Below are 18745 nucleotides of genomic sequence, written 5' to 3' on the forward strand. Positions count from 1 at the left end.
TCGGGAAGCACTTCCCGACACATGGCGTAAATGTACGTCATGGATTTAAACTGTCACCGCGTCTATAGACGCGGTGACAGTTTCAACATGTCTGCTGTCCCTGACAGCAGACATGTCCGTGCATGCCCCGGGGGGGCTGCGATGCCGCCCCCCCGTCGGCGATCGCTGTGATTGGCTGTTCAGTGTGAACAGCCATTCACAGCGTTTTCCTGTGTCACCGGCGAATAACGTTCGCCGGTGACACGGGATCAGAGGTGATTGGTGCTGTAAAGTACAGCACCAATCACCGCGGGGTGTAAGGGTGACACTGGTGTCACCCCACCTCACCCCGCCCGCCCCCAAAGGCCGTGATTGGTCCGTCGGACCGACGGACCAATCACAGCCAAGGAGGGAGATTTAAACTAACGGTGACTGCACTGCAGACGCCATTCCGGTCTGGAAAGCGTGCAGTGCGGTCACCGTACCCCCCTGCCGCCATACTGACCAGAAATACTTGCTGCAATACTTACCTGATCGCTGCTGATTGCTTCCTGGATCCTGTGCAATAATTGTGCCATACTGTGATATTGTGCTGCTGCACTGTATTAGTATTAGCTAGATAGATAGAGAGATAGATAGAGATAGATAGAGAGAGATAGAGAGAGATAGAGAGAGAGAGATAGAGAGAGATAGAGAGAGATAGAGAGAGATAGAGAGAGAGATAGTGTCAGAGAGTGCTATATTTTGTGCTGCTGCAGTGTGATATAGTTATAGATAGAGAGAGAGAGATAGAGAGAGAGAGATAGAGAGAGAGGCCTACTGACAGAGTGCTATATTTTGTGCTGCTGCAGTGTGATAGTTATAGAGAGATAGAGAGAGATAGAGAGAGAGAGATAGAGAGAGATAGAGAGAGATAGTGACAGATTGTGCTATATATTTTTTATATAACTGACTGCTGCCCCCTCCTTTTGTGCTGATCAGTATAAATTAACTGATCAGTAACTTTTTGGGGGCGCAGGTTTTTTTTTATATATAGATATACCTGTGAGTGCTGCTGCTGCAGTGTCATAGAGTGTTAGATAGTGTTAGATAGTGAGAGATAGAGAGATAGAGAGAGATAGTGATAGAGAGTGCTAAATTTTGTGTCTGCTGTCCCCGCCTTTTGTGCTGATCACTATATCTGAGGTGATCAGCAACTTTTTTGGGGGTACAGAGGTTTTTTTTTTTTTATATATACCTGTCAGTTGCACCAAAGGTTGTGCACCTGCTGCACCTCACTGGTAATCAGTGTCGCATCACTGATCACCTTTTTTTTTTTGTGTGTGTGCTGTGGGGTATTTTTTTAATTTTTTTTTTTACACACACTGTGATTTTGTGGGTGTCCTGTGGCCGCTGTGCGCTGATCAGTGACGTACATCACTGATCATCTTTTTCGGCACAGGGTTGATCTATTTTTTTTTTTTTTTTGATCAAATTCCTGTTGCCTTTGAGCGCTGTTCAGTGACAGACGTTACTGACCAACATCTGTGCTCAATTTTTGGCGCAGGACCTTTTTTTTTTTTAACCCCTTCCTTTTTTTTTTTTTTAACCCCTTCATTTTTTTTTTTTTTTAACCCCTTCATTTTTTTTTTTTTTATTGGTATAAAGCATTTTTTTTTTTTTTCTGCACTACATACACACTACACACTACATACCCCCCGGATTGAAATAAAGTTTGTGCCCCCCCCTACACTATACACGTGTTGAAACATTTCACTACCGGTAACACAAAAATAAAAATGGCATCCCAAATGTCCTCCCAAATGTCCTCCCAAATGTCCTCCCAATCATCCAGGAGAATGTATTCAGTGGAGGAGGCATATGCCATGCTTGCTTCTGACTCTGACACAGGCAGTGATGCAAGCGGGGAATTTGAAGGATTTTCCTTAAGCTCCTCTTCCTCCTCTGCTGATGAGGGACCCTCTCAAAGACGCCCCCGTAGATCAGCTGAGATTCCCCCCCCAATAATTGATCTAGTATGGACCCCACCACCAGACAATTTTGAGCCCCAGGTTCCTGAGTTTTTGGGCATGCCAGGAATCCAATTTGATTCCACAGGTCTCAGAGAAATTGACTTTTTCAAATTATTTTTCTCTGATGATTTTATAAATTTAATGGTGGACCAAACTAATTTATATGCCCAGCAGTTTATTGCTCAAAACCCCACGTCATCATTTGCTAGGTGGACCCCTGTAGATGCAGTAGAGATGATGACGTTTTGGGGTCTGGTGTTTCATATGGGCATAGTAAAAAAGCCAGAAATTAGGCAATATTGGAGTACAGATGTTCTGTACAGTACTCCATTTTACCGTATGGCCATGCCCCGGACTCGATTTGAGACAATTCTTAAATTCATACATTACACCGATAATGCACAGTGCCCACCCAGAGATGATCCCACCTTTGACCGGCTATTCAAAGTCAGGCCGGTCATTGATCATTTCAGTGCCAAATTTGAAGAGGTGTACATCCCTGAAAAATTTATTTGTATCGACGAGTCCCTTATACATTTTAAAGGAAGGGTTAAATTCCGCCAGTACCTTCCCAATAAGAGGGCAAGGTATGGCATAAAAATGTATAAGCTGTGTGAAAGCACCTCAGGGTACACTCACAGGTTTAGGGTATATGAAGGGAAGGATTCAAGAATTGAACCGCCAGAATGCCCCCCCTCCCTCGTAGGTGTTAGTGGGAAAATTGTCTGGGATTTAGTGCACCCCTTCCTGGATAAAGGTTATCACCTCTATGTGGATAACTTTTACACTAGCATCCCCCTGTTTAAGGCCCTTGGTTCAAGAGGTACAGCAGCTTGCGGTACTGTGCGCAAGAACCAAAGAGGCCTCCCAAAAACGCACATTGCCCAAGTAATGAGAAGGGGTGAAAGCAGGGGAATATGCAACGAAAATATGTTGTTGGTCAAATATAAGGACAAGAGGGATGTCCTTATACTGACAACAATTCACGGAGACAGTACCACCTCCGTCCCTGTACGAGGTACCAGTACCCACACCTCCAAACCTAATTGTATCCTGGATTACAATAGGTACATGGGCGGAGTGGATCTTTCAGATCAGGTACTGAAGCCGTACAGTGCCCTGCGGAAAACAAAAATCTGGTACAAGAAGGTGGCCGTGTATATCATCCAGATGGCACTGTATAACGCTTACGTGCTATTCCGTTCTACCGGCCAGAGGGGGACATTTATGCACTTTCAAGAGGAAGTCATAAAGGGCCTAATATTTGGGAACCAGCAGGCAGAGGGCCCCAGTACTTCTAGTACTGGCCCCCGTATTGTACCAGGGCAGCATTTTCCTGATGAAATCCCCTCCACTGGAAAAAAGGGCAGGACACAAAAAAGGTGCAAAGTTTGCTATAAAAAGGGAATAAGAAAGCAAACTATTTTCCAGTGTGACACTTGCCCCGACAAACCCGGCCTATGTATAAAGGAGTGTTTTAAATTATACCACACATCTATGGAATATTAGGTTCATAATTTCACCGTGCTTCGGGGGTCTTGCTAATGCCACATAGCACCCACCATTCATTCCACCAGAATCTGAGCCGCAAAATCCAAAAATCACTCCTTCCCTTCTGAGTCCTGCCATGCACCCAACTGGTATTTTTTGGTCACATGTGAGGCATTGCCGTACTTGGGAGAAATTGGGGCACAGATTTTGGGGTGCTTTTTCTCCTTCATTCCTTGTGAAATTGAAAAATTTTGAGCCAGAACTGCATTTTTGTGTAAAAAAATGTAATTTTTCATGTTCACTGCCCACTTGTATCAAAATTGGTGAAACCCCTGGGGGTTTGAAATGTACACTATACCCCTAGATGAATTCCCTGAGGGGTGTAGTTTGCAAAATGGGGTCACTTGTGGGGGGGTTCCACTGTATTGGTGCTTTGGGGGTCTTGCTAATGCGACATAGCACCCACCATTATTCCACCAGAATTTGTGCTGCAAAATCCAAATATCACTCCTTCCCTTCTGAGTCCTGCCACTTTTTGGTCACACATGAGGCATTGCCGTACTCGGGAGAAATTGGGGCACAGATTTTGGGGTGCTTTGTCTCCTTCATTCCTTCTGAAAATGAAAAATTTTGAGCCAGAACTGCATTTTTGTGTAAAAAAATGTAATTTTTCATTTTCACTGCCCACTTGTATCAAAATTGGTGAAACCCCTGGGGGTTTGAAATGTACACTCTACCCCTAGATGAATTCCCTGAGGGGTGTACTTCGCAAAATGGGGTGACTTGTGGGGGGGTTCCACTGTATTGGTGCAACATAGCACCCACCATTCATTCCACCAGAATCTGAGCTGCAAAATCCAAAAAATCACTCCTTCCGTTCTGAGTCCTGCCATGCACCCAACTGCTATTTTTTGGTCACATGTCAGGCATTGCCGTACTCGGGAGAAATTGGGGCACAGATTTTGGGGTGCTTTTTCTCCTTCATACCTTCTGAAAATGAAAAATTTTGAGCCAGAACTGCATTTTTGTGTAAAAAAATGTTATTTTTCATGTTCACTGCCCACTTGTATCAAAATTGGTGAAACCCCTGGGGGTTTGAAATGTACACTATACCCCTAGATGAATTCCCTGAGGGGTGTAGTTTGCAAAATGGGGTGACTTGTGGGGGGGTTCCACTGTATTGGTGCTTGGGGGGTCTTGCTAATGCCACATAGCACCCACCAAAATTCCACCAGAATCTGAGCTGCAAAATCCAAAAATCACTCCTTCCCTTCTGAGTCCTGCCATGCACCCAACTGGTATTTTTTGGTCACATGTCAGGCATTGCCGTACTCGGGAGAAATTGGGGCACAGATTTTGGGGTGCTTTTTCTCCTTCATACCTTCTGAAAATGAAAAATTTTGAGCCAGAACTGCATTTTTGTGTAAAAAAATGTTATTTTTCATGTTCACTGCCCACTTGTATCAAAATTGGTGAAACCCCTGGGGGTTTGAAATGTACACTATACCCCTAGATGAATTCCCTGAGGGGTGTAGTTTGCAAAATGGGGTGACTTGTGGGGGGGTTCCACTGTATTGGTGCAACATAGCACCCACCATTCATTCCACCAGAATCTGAGCTGCAAAATCCAAAAAATCACTCCTTCCGTTCTGAGTCCTGCCATGCACCCAACTGGTATTTTTTGGTCACATGTCAGGCATTGCCGTACTCGGGAGAAATTGGGGCACAGATTTTGGGGTGCTTTTTCTCCTTCATACCTTCTGAAAATGAAAAATTTTGAGCCAGAACTGCATTTTTGTGTAAAAAAATGTTATTTTTCATGTTCACTGCCCACTTGTATCAAAATTGGTGAAACCCCTGGGGGTTTGAAATGTACACTATACCCCTAGATGAATTCCCTGAGGGGTGTAGTTTGCAAAATGGGGTGACTTGTGGGGGGGTTCCACTGTATTGGTGCTTGGGGGGTCTTGCTAATGCCACATAGCACCCACCAAAATTCCACCAGAATCTGAGCTGCAAAATCCAAAAATCACTCCTTCCCTTCTGAGTCCTGCCATGCACCCAACTGGTATTTTTTGGTCACATGTCAGGCATTGCCGTACTCGGGAGAAATTGGGGCACAGATTTTGGGGTGCTTTTTCTCCTTCATACCTTCTGAAAATGAAAAATTTTGAGCCAGAACTGCATTTTTGTGTAAAAAAATGTTATTTTTCATGTTCACTGCCCACTTGTATCAAAATTGGTGAAACCCCTGGGGGTTTGAAATGTACACTATACCCCTAGATGAATTCCCTGAGGGGTGTAGTTTGCAAAATGGGGTGACTTGTGGGGGGGTTCCACTGTATTGGTGCTTGGGGGGTCTTGCTAATGCCACATAGCACCCACCAAAATTCCACCAGAATCTGAGCTGCAAAATCCAAAAATCACTCCTTCCCTTCTGAGTCCTGCCATGCACCCAACTGGTATTTTTTGGTCACATGTCAGGCATTGCCGTACTCGGGAGAAATTGGGGCACAGATTTTGGGGTGCTTTTTCTCCTTCATACCTTCTGAAAATGAAAAATTTTGAGCCAGAACTGCATTTTTGTGTAAAAAAATGTAATTTTTCATGTTCACTGCCCACTTGTATCAAAATTGGTGAAACCCCTGGGGGTTTGAAATGTACACTATACCCCTAGATGAATTCCCTGAGGGGTGTAGTTTGCAAAATGGGGTGACTTGTGGGGGGGTTCCACTGTATTGGTGCTTGGGGGGTCTTGCTAATGCGACATAGCACCCACCAAAATTCCACCAGAATCTGAGCTGCAAAATCCACAAAATCACTCCTTCCGTTCTGAGTCCTGCCATGCACCCAACTGGTATTTTATGGTCACATGTCAGGCATTGCCGTACTCGGGAGAAATTGGGGCACAGATTTTGGGGTGCTTTTTCTCCTTCATACCTTCTGAAAATTAAAAATTTTGAGGCAGAACTGCATTTTTGTGTAAAAAAATGTAATTTTTCATTTTCACTGCCCACTTGTATCAAAATTGGTGAAACCCCTGGGGGTTTGAAATGTACACTCTACCCCTAGATGAATTCCCTGAGGGGTGTACTTTGCAAAATGGGGTGACTTGTGGGGGGGTTCCACTGTATTGATGCAACATAGCACCCACCATTCATTCCACCAAAATCTGTGCTGCAAAATCCAAAAATCACTCCTTCCCTTCTGAGTCCTGCCATGCACCCAACTGGTATTTTTTGGTCACATGTGAGGCATTGCCGTACTCGGGAGAAATTGGGGCACAGATTTTGGGGTGCTTTTTCTCCTTCATACCTTCTGAAAATTAAAAATTTTGAGCCAGAACTGCATTTTTGTGTAAAAAAATTTAATTTTTCATTTTCACTGCCCACTTGTATCAAAATTGGTGAAACCCCTGGGGGTTTGAAATGTACACTATACCCCTAGATGAATTCCCTGAGGGGTGTAGTTTGCAAAATGGGGTGACTTGTGGGGGGGTTCCACTGTATTGGTGCTTGGGGGGTCTTGCTAATGCGACATAGCAACCACCAAAATTCCACCAGAATCTGAGCTGCAAAATCCAAAAATCACTCCTTCCCTTCGGAGTCCTGCCATGCACCCAACTGGTATTTTTTGGTCAGATGTGAGGCATTGCCGTACTCGGGAGAAATTGGGGCACATATTTTGGGGTGCTTTTTCTCCTTCATTCCTTGTGAAAATTAAAAATTTTGAGCCAGAACTGCATTTTTGTGTAAAAAATTTAATTTTTCATTTTCAATGCCCAGTTGTACCACAATTGGTGAAACCCCTGGGGGTTTGAAATGTACACTATACCCCTAGATGAATTCCCTGAGGGGTGTAGTTTGCAAAATGGGGTCACTTGTGGGGGGGTTCCTAAATTTTAGCATCTTATGGTGCCTAGAAACCTACATGGTGCCTAAAAAATAATCTCAGAAAAAGGAGTCTCCAAAATCAAGTAGGTGCTCCTTCTATTATGAAGCCTGTGGTTTGGTCAACGTGCACACTAGGGCCACATATAGGATATTTATGAAAACAAAAGAATTGGGGGAATCAATTTTTAGTCACATTTCTCTAGTAAAATGTACTGTGTTCCTTAGAAAAATGTATTAAAATTGCAAATCTGCAAAAAAAAAGAAATTTTGAAATTTCACCTACACTTTGTTTTAATTCCTGTGAAACACCTAAAGGGTTAACAAACTTCCAAAATGCTGTTTTGAATACTGTGAGGGGTGCAGTTTTTGAAATGGCATCATTTATGGGGGTGTCTCACATACAAGTCCCTCAAAGTCACATCAGAACTGAACTGGTCCCTAAAAAAATCAGTGTTTGAAATTTTCTTGAAAATTTGAGAATTTGCTATTCATATTGTAAGCCTCCTAGTGTCCAAAAAAATTAAAAGGAAGTTGAAATAATGATGGAAATATAAAGTAGACATATGGTCTATGTTAGTTATTAACTATTTTGAGTGGTATGATTATTTGTCTCACAAGCAGAAAATTTAACATTTTGCAAATCGCTAAATTTTCCATTTTTTCACGACATTTTGGTATTTTTCACAAAAATACACAGACTGTATCGACCCAAATTTACCACTAATTTGAAGTACAATGTGTCACGAAAAAACAATCTCAAAATCACTGGGATAAGTAAAAGCAAAAAAAAGTTATCCCCACTTAAGTGAGACATGTCAGATTTGAAAAAAATGGCTCTGTCAGGAACGCCAAAACTAGCTCTGTCAGGAAGGGGTTAATCTAAAAAAATCTTCCCAGCAATATCGTGGGTACTTCCGGTATTTGGAGCACACGTCGAGTGTCATTTACGGTTCGTGGAACAGACCCGGTCACGTGACCACCAGTGTCTGGATTGCGAGTAGAAAATAGCGATATTAGTGGATAATGAAGCTTCACTGGAGGAATATACAATACTAGAGTCCTTTAGCATATCTAGGAGTTCCCCCGGGCTAGTTTAATATACAGTATATACAGTATATACAATATATATATGTATATATATATATAATCCCAATATTCCAACACGCGCTATGCTCAGATATATGACACAAAGTAGAAATGTTAGTAATGACTTGACTTATGGCAGCCTTTCCACTGAATTCCCTGAGGGAAGGGAATAAAACAACCAAGATACTACACAATAGTGGAGTGGCGCCTTTCACACAAATGTAAGATAGTCCTGATATAATATCCAATTTTCAGATCCAAAGAAGCAAGAAGGGAATTCTTCCAATATTCATTTATTATTCTTTAGTGGATAAGAGTATAAAACAACGAGTAGATAACATCCCAACGCGTTTCGTCTCACAGATACTTCATCAGGGGAATATGTTGTATCAATCTTCTATAGGTGAATTCTACTGCTTAACTGCGTAACTCCTATTAAAGTATATGATAACGATGGTTTTAAGAGATAATCTCCTTGATCCTGTTTAATTTAAGGATTTCCCATATATATATTGTGGATAATTTTTAGTTAGAAATGCCTAAGTGTCCATTGAAAAAAGGAAATTCTGATGGCCTCCCAGGTTGATCAGAAAATAGTGACCGGATTGTGATAAAATATCTTCCAGAAGAATAGAAATAGAATATGCCCTCCAGAGAGCTTCCTTTTCCTTCTGAAGAGACCAGCAGAAATGGTGGTCTCTTCAGAAGGAAAAGGAAGCTCTCTGGAGGGCATATTCTATTTCTATTCTTCTGGAAGATATTTTATCACAATCCGGTCACTATTTTCTGATCAACCTGGGAGGCCATCAGAATTTCCTTTTTTCAATGGACACTTAGGCATTTCTAACTAAAAATTATCCACAATATATATATGGGAAATCCTTAAATTAAACAGGATCAAGGAGATTATCTCTTAAAACCATCGTTATCATATACTTTAATAGGAGTTACGCAGTTAAGCAGTAGAATTCACCTATAGAAGATTGATACAACATATTCCCCTGATGAAGTATCTGTGAGACGAAACGCGTTGGGATGTTATCTACTCGTTATTTTATACTCTTATCCACTGAAGAATAATAAATGAATATTGGAAGAATTCCCTTCTTGCTTCTTTGGATCTGAAAATTGGATATTATATCAGGACTATCTTACATTTGTGTGAAAGGCGCCACTCCACTATTGTGTAGTATATATATATATATATATATATATATATATATATATATATATATATATATATATATATATATATAGTGAAAATCATCACATATATGGGGATCCAAATGATGTTTCTGATCTTTAATTTGTAAAGCAGGTTACAGCATACCAGATCAATTCCACAGGCAAGCACAGTTACATACAGCAGCATACAGGAAATTGCAGCATGGAACAGACTCTTACAAATGCTCCAGTGGTCCCTGCCATAGCCCACATCTTGGCCTATTGCTTGGGCAGCTAATCCAACATCAAGAGCATTTGCACTCTGCCCTGAAAACACTTATATCAGGAGATCACGGATGCTGCTGATCACACAACCTTGCTTTTGCTACTTATCCAAAACCTGGTCTGGATCCTCCACATTACTCTCATGCAGAGAGATGCTGTCTCTGCCACACTCCTCCCTCCTTAGCTTCAACTACACTGGTGAAGATACAAAATTTTCAGCTGAGCTCCATGCCTCTCCTACCTCTACTTGTGTTATCCTCCCAGGTACACAGCCCTCCACCCCTTTCCAGAGATCCCCCACCTCGTCTTCTTCCTCCTCTAGCTTCACCATAGGGTTGCTTGCAGTATCAGGACCTACAAACCTCCTGAAAAGGGCATCAACATTGAGATGCTATTTCCCCAGATGATGCCTCACCTCAAACTTAAATGGCTGTAAGGCCAAAAACCAATGGGTCACACAAGCAATCTCCTCTTTGTTTGTATGTATCCATTGTAAGGGTGCATGTTCTGTGACCAACAAAAACTCTCGACCAAACAAATGATGTCATAAGGATTCCACTGCCCACTGAATTGCTAAGCACTCTTGCTCTACAGTTGAGTACTTGCACTCTCTGGGACATAATTTACGTCTAAGGTAGAGGATGGGCTTCTCCTCTCCAGGAGCTTGCAAGACAGGCTCTGTACACAAAACCCATCTTACTGTAAATCCTGCCAAGTTGTTTCTACTGGTCTAGACCACATTATCTTGTCTGGGAATTGTTTTTTAAGACAATCGGTTAGTGGCTCTAGGTTGAATGAACCTGCAATAATATCCTACCAGACTGAGAAATGTTCTAAATTGTGACTTACATTTAGGTTTAGAGCCAGTGAGGACTGCTTCTTCTTTACTAGGCTAAGGTATAACCTGTCCTCTTCCCACAATGTACTTCAAATACACCATACCAATGGCACATTTCTCAGGGTTGGTGGTAAACCAGTGGCGCATGCAGGGGGGTTTCTGAGTACCCAGAAACCCCCTCAGGAGTCTAAGGGCCCTAGGCTGAAAGCTGGGGGTCCCCTATTTCCATGGGTACAAGAATTTAAAAATCGGCCCTTGGGAACCGAAGATATCTGACTTCAAAGCAGTGGTCCCAAGCCTGTAAATTGCTCTTCCCAGTCAGATATTTTAGGTTCTGTCTGACTGAGAGTTTTAAACATCCTCTACCACCCTGGAAGTTATGTATCAGGGCCCCTCCATTCAGCCCAATGCCCCCTTCTTTCACCCTATCTCCCACCATCTGTGCAGTAAAGGGGTAATTAGTGGAAATTACTGATCCAGGCCATACATGCTGAGCGGTTGATATAATACCCCCTACCACGTGCGGGACATCAAAACTTCCGCTCATAGCACCCCCCACCCCTACTGTTGGAGGATCGGTAGGGGGCCAAATACATTGCTATGCCCAGGGGTCTACACTGCTGTTGATGCCCCTGTATGTATATATGTGTATGTATATATATATATATATATATATATATATATCTTGGTATTAGCAGTCCGCACACTTCTGAACTCTTTTTCAAAAAGGCAGGTGCACAGTCCATAGAATAAATGGTATATTGAATAATTAGAGGCTGGCACACCATTGCACACCATTGCAATTTCGGCGTGGGGGTGTTGCCGTCGTCAGGAGCATGCTCCTGACGACGGCAACACCCCCACGCCGAAACAGCTGTTGAGCATGGCTGGCTTACAGTGGATTCGATATCTTTGATGTCCCTTCTTTGATGCTTTTGTGATGGCTGATAAGTATTACCTGTATTTTTTTAAAAACTCCACTGCAAGCTAATGGATACCCTTGTTTTCACTACATAAACTATTTTTCTATTTTTGCAATGGTGTGCCAGCCTCTAATTATTCAATATATATATATATATATGTGTGTGCGTGTATGTATACATATATATATATATATATATAATTATTATTATTATTATTTATATACATTTGGTCTACCTATAATACTTTAACTGACCCGGCATATACCGGGTCACCTAAGTGTCCATCTCCGTGCTTTGCTCTGCTCCTCTGGAAACCCCCTTCTGAAAATCCTACGTTTGCCCCTGTAAACCCACGTGCCTGTACAAACTTTAAAATGGCCTCTATCTTTAGTACATTAGGTGTGACTCCCTGTCAGAGCTGAAGATAACAATGTCACAGCTGCATATTCCCTGTGGGACCGCAACAACTTATTCATAGCTCTCTGGAAGGTTCCTGGGGACCATATAAACTAAATGGCAGCACGTTGTACTGAAGTAAGCCCTCTAGGGTAGAGAAGCTGTTTTTGCCTTAGCAGTTTCTTTTAACAGAATCTGCCAATAACTTTTTGTCAAATCAAGTGTAGTAAGATACTGACTATAGGCCAAATTTTCTACCAACTCATCAACCCGGGGTATATGGTAAATAATCAAACTGGGTTTGGGTACTAAGACAATTGGACTATTCCACTCACTAGTTGATATCTCTATAACCCCTAGGTGTAACATCTCTTCCACCTCCTGCTTTACCGTTGCCCGATTGGCTTCGGGTATGCGATATGGCCTTTATTTATTGACCACCCCAGGTGGAGTCAGAGCATCATGTTGGATGATCTGTGTCTTTCCCGGAGTGGCATAAAACACATCTTAGTAGCGCTTCACCATGTTCACCATTTCTTGTTTCTGTCCAGCAGTAAGCATGACTTCAATGGGTACCTGGAATTTTGGAACCCTTTTATCTATCAGAGAGGGCTGACTGGCACTTTCCTTCCAAGGTTTTAACAGGTTTACATGGTAGATTTTTACCTCCCTGCTTCTACCCTTCTGTCGGACCTTGTAATTGACCGATCTCACCACCTCTATGATCTCATTAGGGCCCCACCATTGTGCACACATCTTGCTTTCTGTGGTAGGTACAAGCACTAGCACTTAGTCTCCTGGGTTAAAGGACCGGTTGACTGAGGTTACATCATACCTTAGTTTCTGACATTGTTGGGCCCTTTCCATGTGTTCATTCAAGAGTGGCGTAGTCTTTCTTAGATGGTGGTATAATTGGGACTCAAACTGAAGGACGTTCTTCCCATCCTTCTTTAAAGACATCCAGAATCCCTCTGGGCTGTCTCCCATAGAGGATCTCAAGGGACTAAGCCCTGTATAGAACTGGGGAACCTCTCTTACTTCAAACATCAAATAAGGTAGGAGCAGATCCCAATCTTGTTTTTTTTGTGACACTGCCCTCTTTATCATTTGCTTAAGGGTTTGCTTAAACCTTTCTACCAGGCCATCTGTTTGTTGGTGGTACACTGAGGTGGTAATCCTGTCTACTTTTAAGAACCAGTGTAAATCCTTCATAAGTTTAGAAACAAAAAGGTACCATGATCCATTAAGACCTCTTTCAGTATTCCTAAGCGGGTATACATGGTTATTAGCTCTCTAGCAATGGTGCCAGATTTCACATTATACAGGGTTATAGCCTCCGGGTACCTGGTGGCATAATCAACTACCACCAATATGTATTGGTGCCCTAAAACAGACTTTTCCACTGACCCTATCAGATCCATAGCAATCAGCTCAAAAGTCACAGAAATGATAGGGAGGGACACCTGTGGAGCCCTAAACTCTGGCTGTGGGGCTTTCTTTTGGCTCACTGGGCATTCCTGGCAATACCTCTTACAGAGGCATAGATGCCGGGCCAAAAGAACCTTTACTGTATGCATTGGAGTATTTTCTCCTCCCCCAGATGGATACCTCTTTCGCACAGAAAACAAATTACTGGGTCAAATATTTGTAAAGTACCTGCCAATTTACGGTTCAACGCAGATCCTTTTGGTGTGTGAAAAGGTCAACACGGGTCAAACTACTCAGGTCTTCGACCTTGGTTTTTACATGGGATTTTGACCCAGGTAGATCCTTTCACACAGAAGAAATACATGTGTTGAAAAGAAAATTAGAAAGGGGGGTGGAGCGGTCAGCCAAATGATCAGGCATTCAATTGCCAGGTAAAATCCAGGATCTACAGACATTTTTTATACATTAAAGATATCTCTATATTATATATATATATATATATATATACAGTATATATATATATATACAGATAGAGCCATCCTCATGTAGCCCTTTAAAAGGATTAAGTGAGCCAGACCTGTAACACTTAATCCTATGCTAATCCCCTACTGAATTTTTCTATGTATTGTATTACAGCTGAGAACAATGTATTTCAACCCCCACTGTGGTACCAAGCACTTTTCTCCTTGATAAAGACCCTAGCGAGGGACTGAAACGCATGACCTTTTGCACATCCAGAAAGTGAGGACTTTCCAGAACCGGCCAGCACTTTTATGGGATTACCAGTATCCAGAACTGCTAGTTCCACTCCAAAGCGCTGTTTGAGAACTGTTTGCCATCTCAGTTCTCCACCTGCTCTGGTAATTAGCCCCTCTATTCTGGGCTAATTATTTTATCTGCAATTTATCATACTTGCCTGTATGTCTTTTTTTTTCGTTTGATCTGTGTTCTTATGAAATAGTGTTACACTATGTTTGGTTCATCTCCTTTGTTTTATGAAACCACCATTGTCTATTGAGACCTGAACGTCTTAGGAGAATCACAGACCAACTGGGCACAAGAAAAATCGCCCATTCCCTGTCAGGGATGTATGGTACCTCTTCCATTTAAGCGCTGGTGTATCTTGATACACTTTCTTCACTGAATCAACGGACTATTCTGTATTTTGGAATATTTTTTTATATTTGAATGATGTATCTTGAGGCATCTTGCATTTATTTGTGCATGAAACAAGGTTTTAAAACATGAATCAAAGTTTGTGTACAATCTCAGACACTGAATTTGAATGTCAAGCAATCATCGTCTTGCACATATTTAGTTACATATCATGTCCCCAGAAGTGCCAGTTACAGGCTCTTCTTTGCTGGCGAATCGCCAGAACGTCACCGCTGGCGATCCGCCAGCAGCCCGGCTCGCCGTCTGACTGAGACGCACATGCGTCTCATGCGCACGCGCGTCTCAGTTTCCGTCAGCGGGGCGACGGGAACCCTGTCCGTCTCCGCTTCAGGGAGACGGACAGGGTTAGGGGGGGTGCGGGGAGGCGGTGGGGACCCCAGGTGACCGCCGACAAGCCGGCGGTGACCCGGTGGAAGCGCCGTCGGAAGGGGACGCAAGCGCATCTCGTGCGCGCGTGTCCCCTTTCGCTGTACAGATGGCGGGTGGCAGGGGATGGCGAGACCTGCCCATCTGTATCATGTCCCCAGTTGTGCCAGTTACATATCATGTCCCAAGTAATACCAGTTACAGATATACCCAGTAGGTTTTTAGTAAAAAAAAAAACAATGGTTTTCAGAATAGTTTGGAAAAACTCAATTGGTACTTGTTTAGATATATTAGAAGTTAGTGCTTTCAGATTGAATTAAAACTTGCAGTATTGCAAGAGCTTTATTTGGAGAAAAAAATCTTATTAAATGTATCACCCTGTAGAAAATTTGTTATATGTTTGCATTTTGAAGCATTTAACATTTACTAAATGTTTTTGCAATCGTTAGAGATTCTGTCTTTTTTTTAACACGTTAACACTATTCTCTCACTGTTTTAATATACATTTGATTAACACCTATTACAAAAATAGTAACCTGAAATCACAAAAAAAGTTTATGTCAGGCTTAAAACTGGAAGAACAAAAGTTTAAATAAAATGTTCTTGCTTATGATAAGTTTTCCATCAAAATCTTACTACTACATATATACAAAACAAATACGCAGGTAGGGTAAGTTCAAATCCAAACTATTCTATGACCCCATTGTGGCCCTCCCAGGAGCCAAGCACCATAAACAAATAACCGACTCATGGCTGAAAGATAATATTTTATTAACAGATTTAAGTTTGATATTCTCACATCACCAGCAAACGCTGAAGATACTGAAGTCATCCGTGCTTCAGGAGGTCCATATAAAATTTATACATAGAGCATATGTGTCTCAACACCAACGGAGCTTTTACGTAGAGGACGAAGATGGTTCATGCTTGAAATGCCGCTCCCCAAAAGCCTCGCTTATTCACAACTTTTGGTCCTGCAGGCACATAACGAGATTTTGGAATAAGGTGGTAACGTATATAAGATGTAACTTTCACTTTGAGGCAACCCTTGACCCCCTATCTCTACTGTTTGCCAATTTTAAAGCATGGCCGATACCCTCCCCCACAAGTAGACTTATATCTATTCTCACCCTCTTGGTCACAGTGGCCAAAAAGGCCATTCTTAATTCATGGATAACTTCTCACATACCGACAATGACGGAGGTAGAAACCTTACTCCTTAAATACCTATACTATGACAAATATGATCTCCTGAGAAACTCCTCCCCTACTTCCCATGTAAAGTTCTGTTTGACCTGGGCCCCCTTTATCAACAGTCGCCCTCTAGCTCAGAAAAGAGAAATCTGCAAACTTCTAGAACTACCTGAAGCCGCACTATAACCTCCTCTGTGAGGATAACCCCATGAAGAGTTGGATAAGAGACTAACTAACTACACTCCCCCCTCCCCCCCCCTTTTTCTCCCCTCTGTCTTTCCTACCCTCCCCTCACCCTTATAGAGATTGTTCCAATGTTATGTTCATGTTCCACCAGTTCGAAAAATAAGATGGAAAAAAGTTAGGACAAGGGCATGATATGATATACCTCATTGCCACTCTGGAGTAGCATATTACATATGTAACGCCTAGGCCATGGAGAGAGATATGTGAATACCCCCAACATTGTATGTTCAGCTTTCTTAGACAATTGTGGCCCATTGCGTTAATTTAATGTTAAACTCAGACCTGGTGATAGGCTCATCTGTGATGGCCCCACCATGTTCATATGTGAATCTCTAGATGTTTACTTTGTTGTACTACTCATACCTTGTTCTAAATAAACATAATTAAAAAAAAAAAAAAAAAAATACGCAGGTTTCATGACATGTAATGCACAGCAGTAGGTCTTATATTGCTTACATACAACTTTGGCAGGGCTGTAACTAGGGGGGGGGGCTGGGGGGTCATGCGCCCCAAGCCCTGCATGGGGGGGTGCTGTCAGGTCTGGGCAGCGGGGGTCCGGGGATGGGCAGCAGGAGTCCGGGGACAGGCAGCGGGGGTCCAGGGACAGGCGTAGCGGCAGCTGGAAGCAAGCTACACTATTTGCAGAGCGGGAAGCAGATTTTGAAAAGACTTACCGGACGCTGATTCCCTGAATTCTCTCAGCCAATCAGTGTCCGGCAAGTCTTTTCAAAATCAGCAGCGCTTCCCGCCACCAGGCAAATAGCGCAGCTTACAACAAGTGAAAGCCGCCGCGGCGCTGCCCGTCCCCTGACCCCGCTGCCTGGACTGGAAGCCCCGCTGCCTGGACCAGAACCCCTGCTGCCCGTCCCCAGACCCCGCTGCACATAGATATGTGGGCGCGGGGGGTCACGCAACCTCCAGCGCCAGGGGCAAGGCAGTCATTTTGGGGCGACCAAATGACTGCCTTGCCATGGGCGCCGGAAACCCTAGTTTCGGTCCTGACTTTGGAATGGAGTAACTGCATGTAGTAACATTTACAATGCTTGAAGCTTACAGTATGGAATGTCAGCATATTCCGTCAGAATGTATAAGTGTGTATGTTACAATAAACATGTCGGGGTTAATTTACTAAGATCGAATGGGTACCCATTCGATGTGATATACGGCCGGTACCCAGTGCCCGCAAATTTACAAACAGCCGAATTTGTTTCATTTGCTGTTTTGGGAGTGGGAGCTTCAGCCGAATTTGGCTGTACAAATGAATACGCCATCAAAAGAACTGCTGAATTCAGCTACAAATAGACCTCATTTTCCAGGTGTACTTGGCTGAAGCCTTCACGGATCAGTCAGATCCATGCAGTGCTTCTCTGTGTAAAAATAAGAAAGAAAAAAAAATATTTAACAAAAAAAAACGGCGCAGGGTCCCCCTCCCGGCTATAACCAGCCTCAGGCTCTTAGAGCCGGTCCTGGTTAGAGAAATACAGGAGAACAAAATGGGAGGTCCCCCTGTATTTCTTAAACCAGCACTCAGCCCTGGTTCCCAAAATACGGGGGACAAAAAAGATGTGCCCCCCCCATATTTCTGCAACTAGCACCAGGCTCAAACAGCCAGCAGGCTAATACCTTTTATAAAAGGTCCCCTAGGGTACCCGTAAAAGTAAATCATAAATCACCTCATCACCCCTCCGGCATAGATCATGTCCTCTTTGATCCATGTAGGCAATCCACACGTTAAAAATAAAAAATAAATGGAAAGATTCCAAAATCCAGCAGACAATGAGGGGCTACTTGTTTATACAAGCAGCCTCTCCCTGAGACTGAGGGAATTCGTTGTGACATTAGTCATAGGAAATTTTCTCCGCCAATCAGGAGCAGGTTCACGGTGGGTACACACCTGACTGGCGGCTGCATGGCTCCATAGTTGTGCATTTTATGAATTTTTAACATGGGCGTTTATGGTGGGAACCGGCAAGTGAGGCTGACCACAACTCAATTGGGGTCAATCACAAACTTGACCCCAATTGACTTTGCGGTCAGCCTCCTTTGATGGTTATACTTTATTATGGTGTGTGTTTTATTTAGGTATTGGTTCTGTTGTGGAACTACAAGAACCAACGGGCTCATTAATGCCCTGCATGCTGGGACATGTGCTTTTACAAGTCCCTGCATGTGGTGGAGGCTTGCTAGGACTTGTTGTTCCCCAAAAGAACCCAATACTTAATTATTTTTTTACACTTTACTGGCATCAACCTGGCCCCAACAGCTCAG

This window comes from Crinia signifera, chromosome 3, assembly GCF_055691185.1.
Source record: "Crinia signifera chromosome 3, ASM5569118v1, whole genome shotgun sequence".
NCBI classification, from domain to species: Eukaryota; Metazoa; Chordata; class Amphibia; order Anura; family Myobatrachidae; genus Crinia; species Crinia signifera.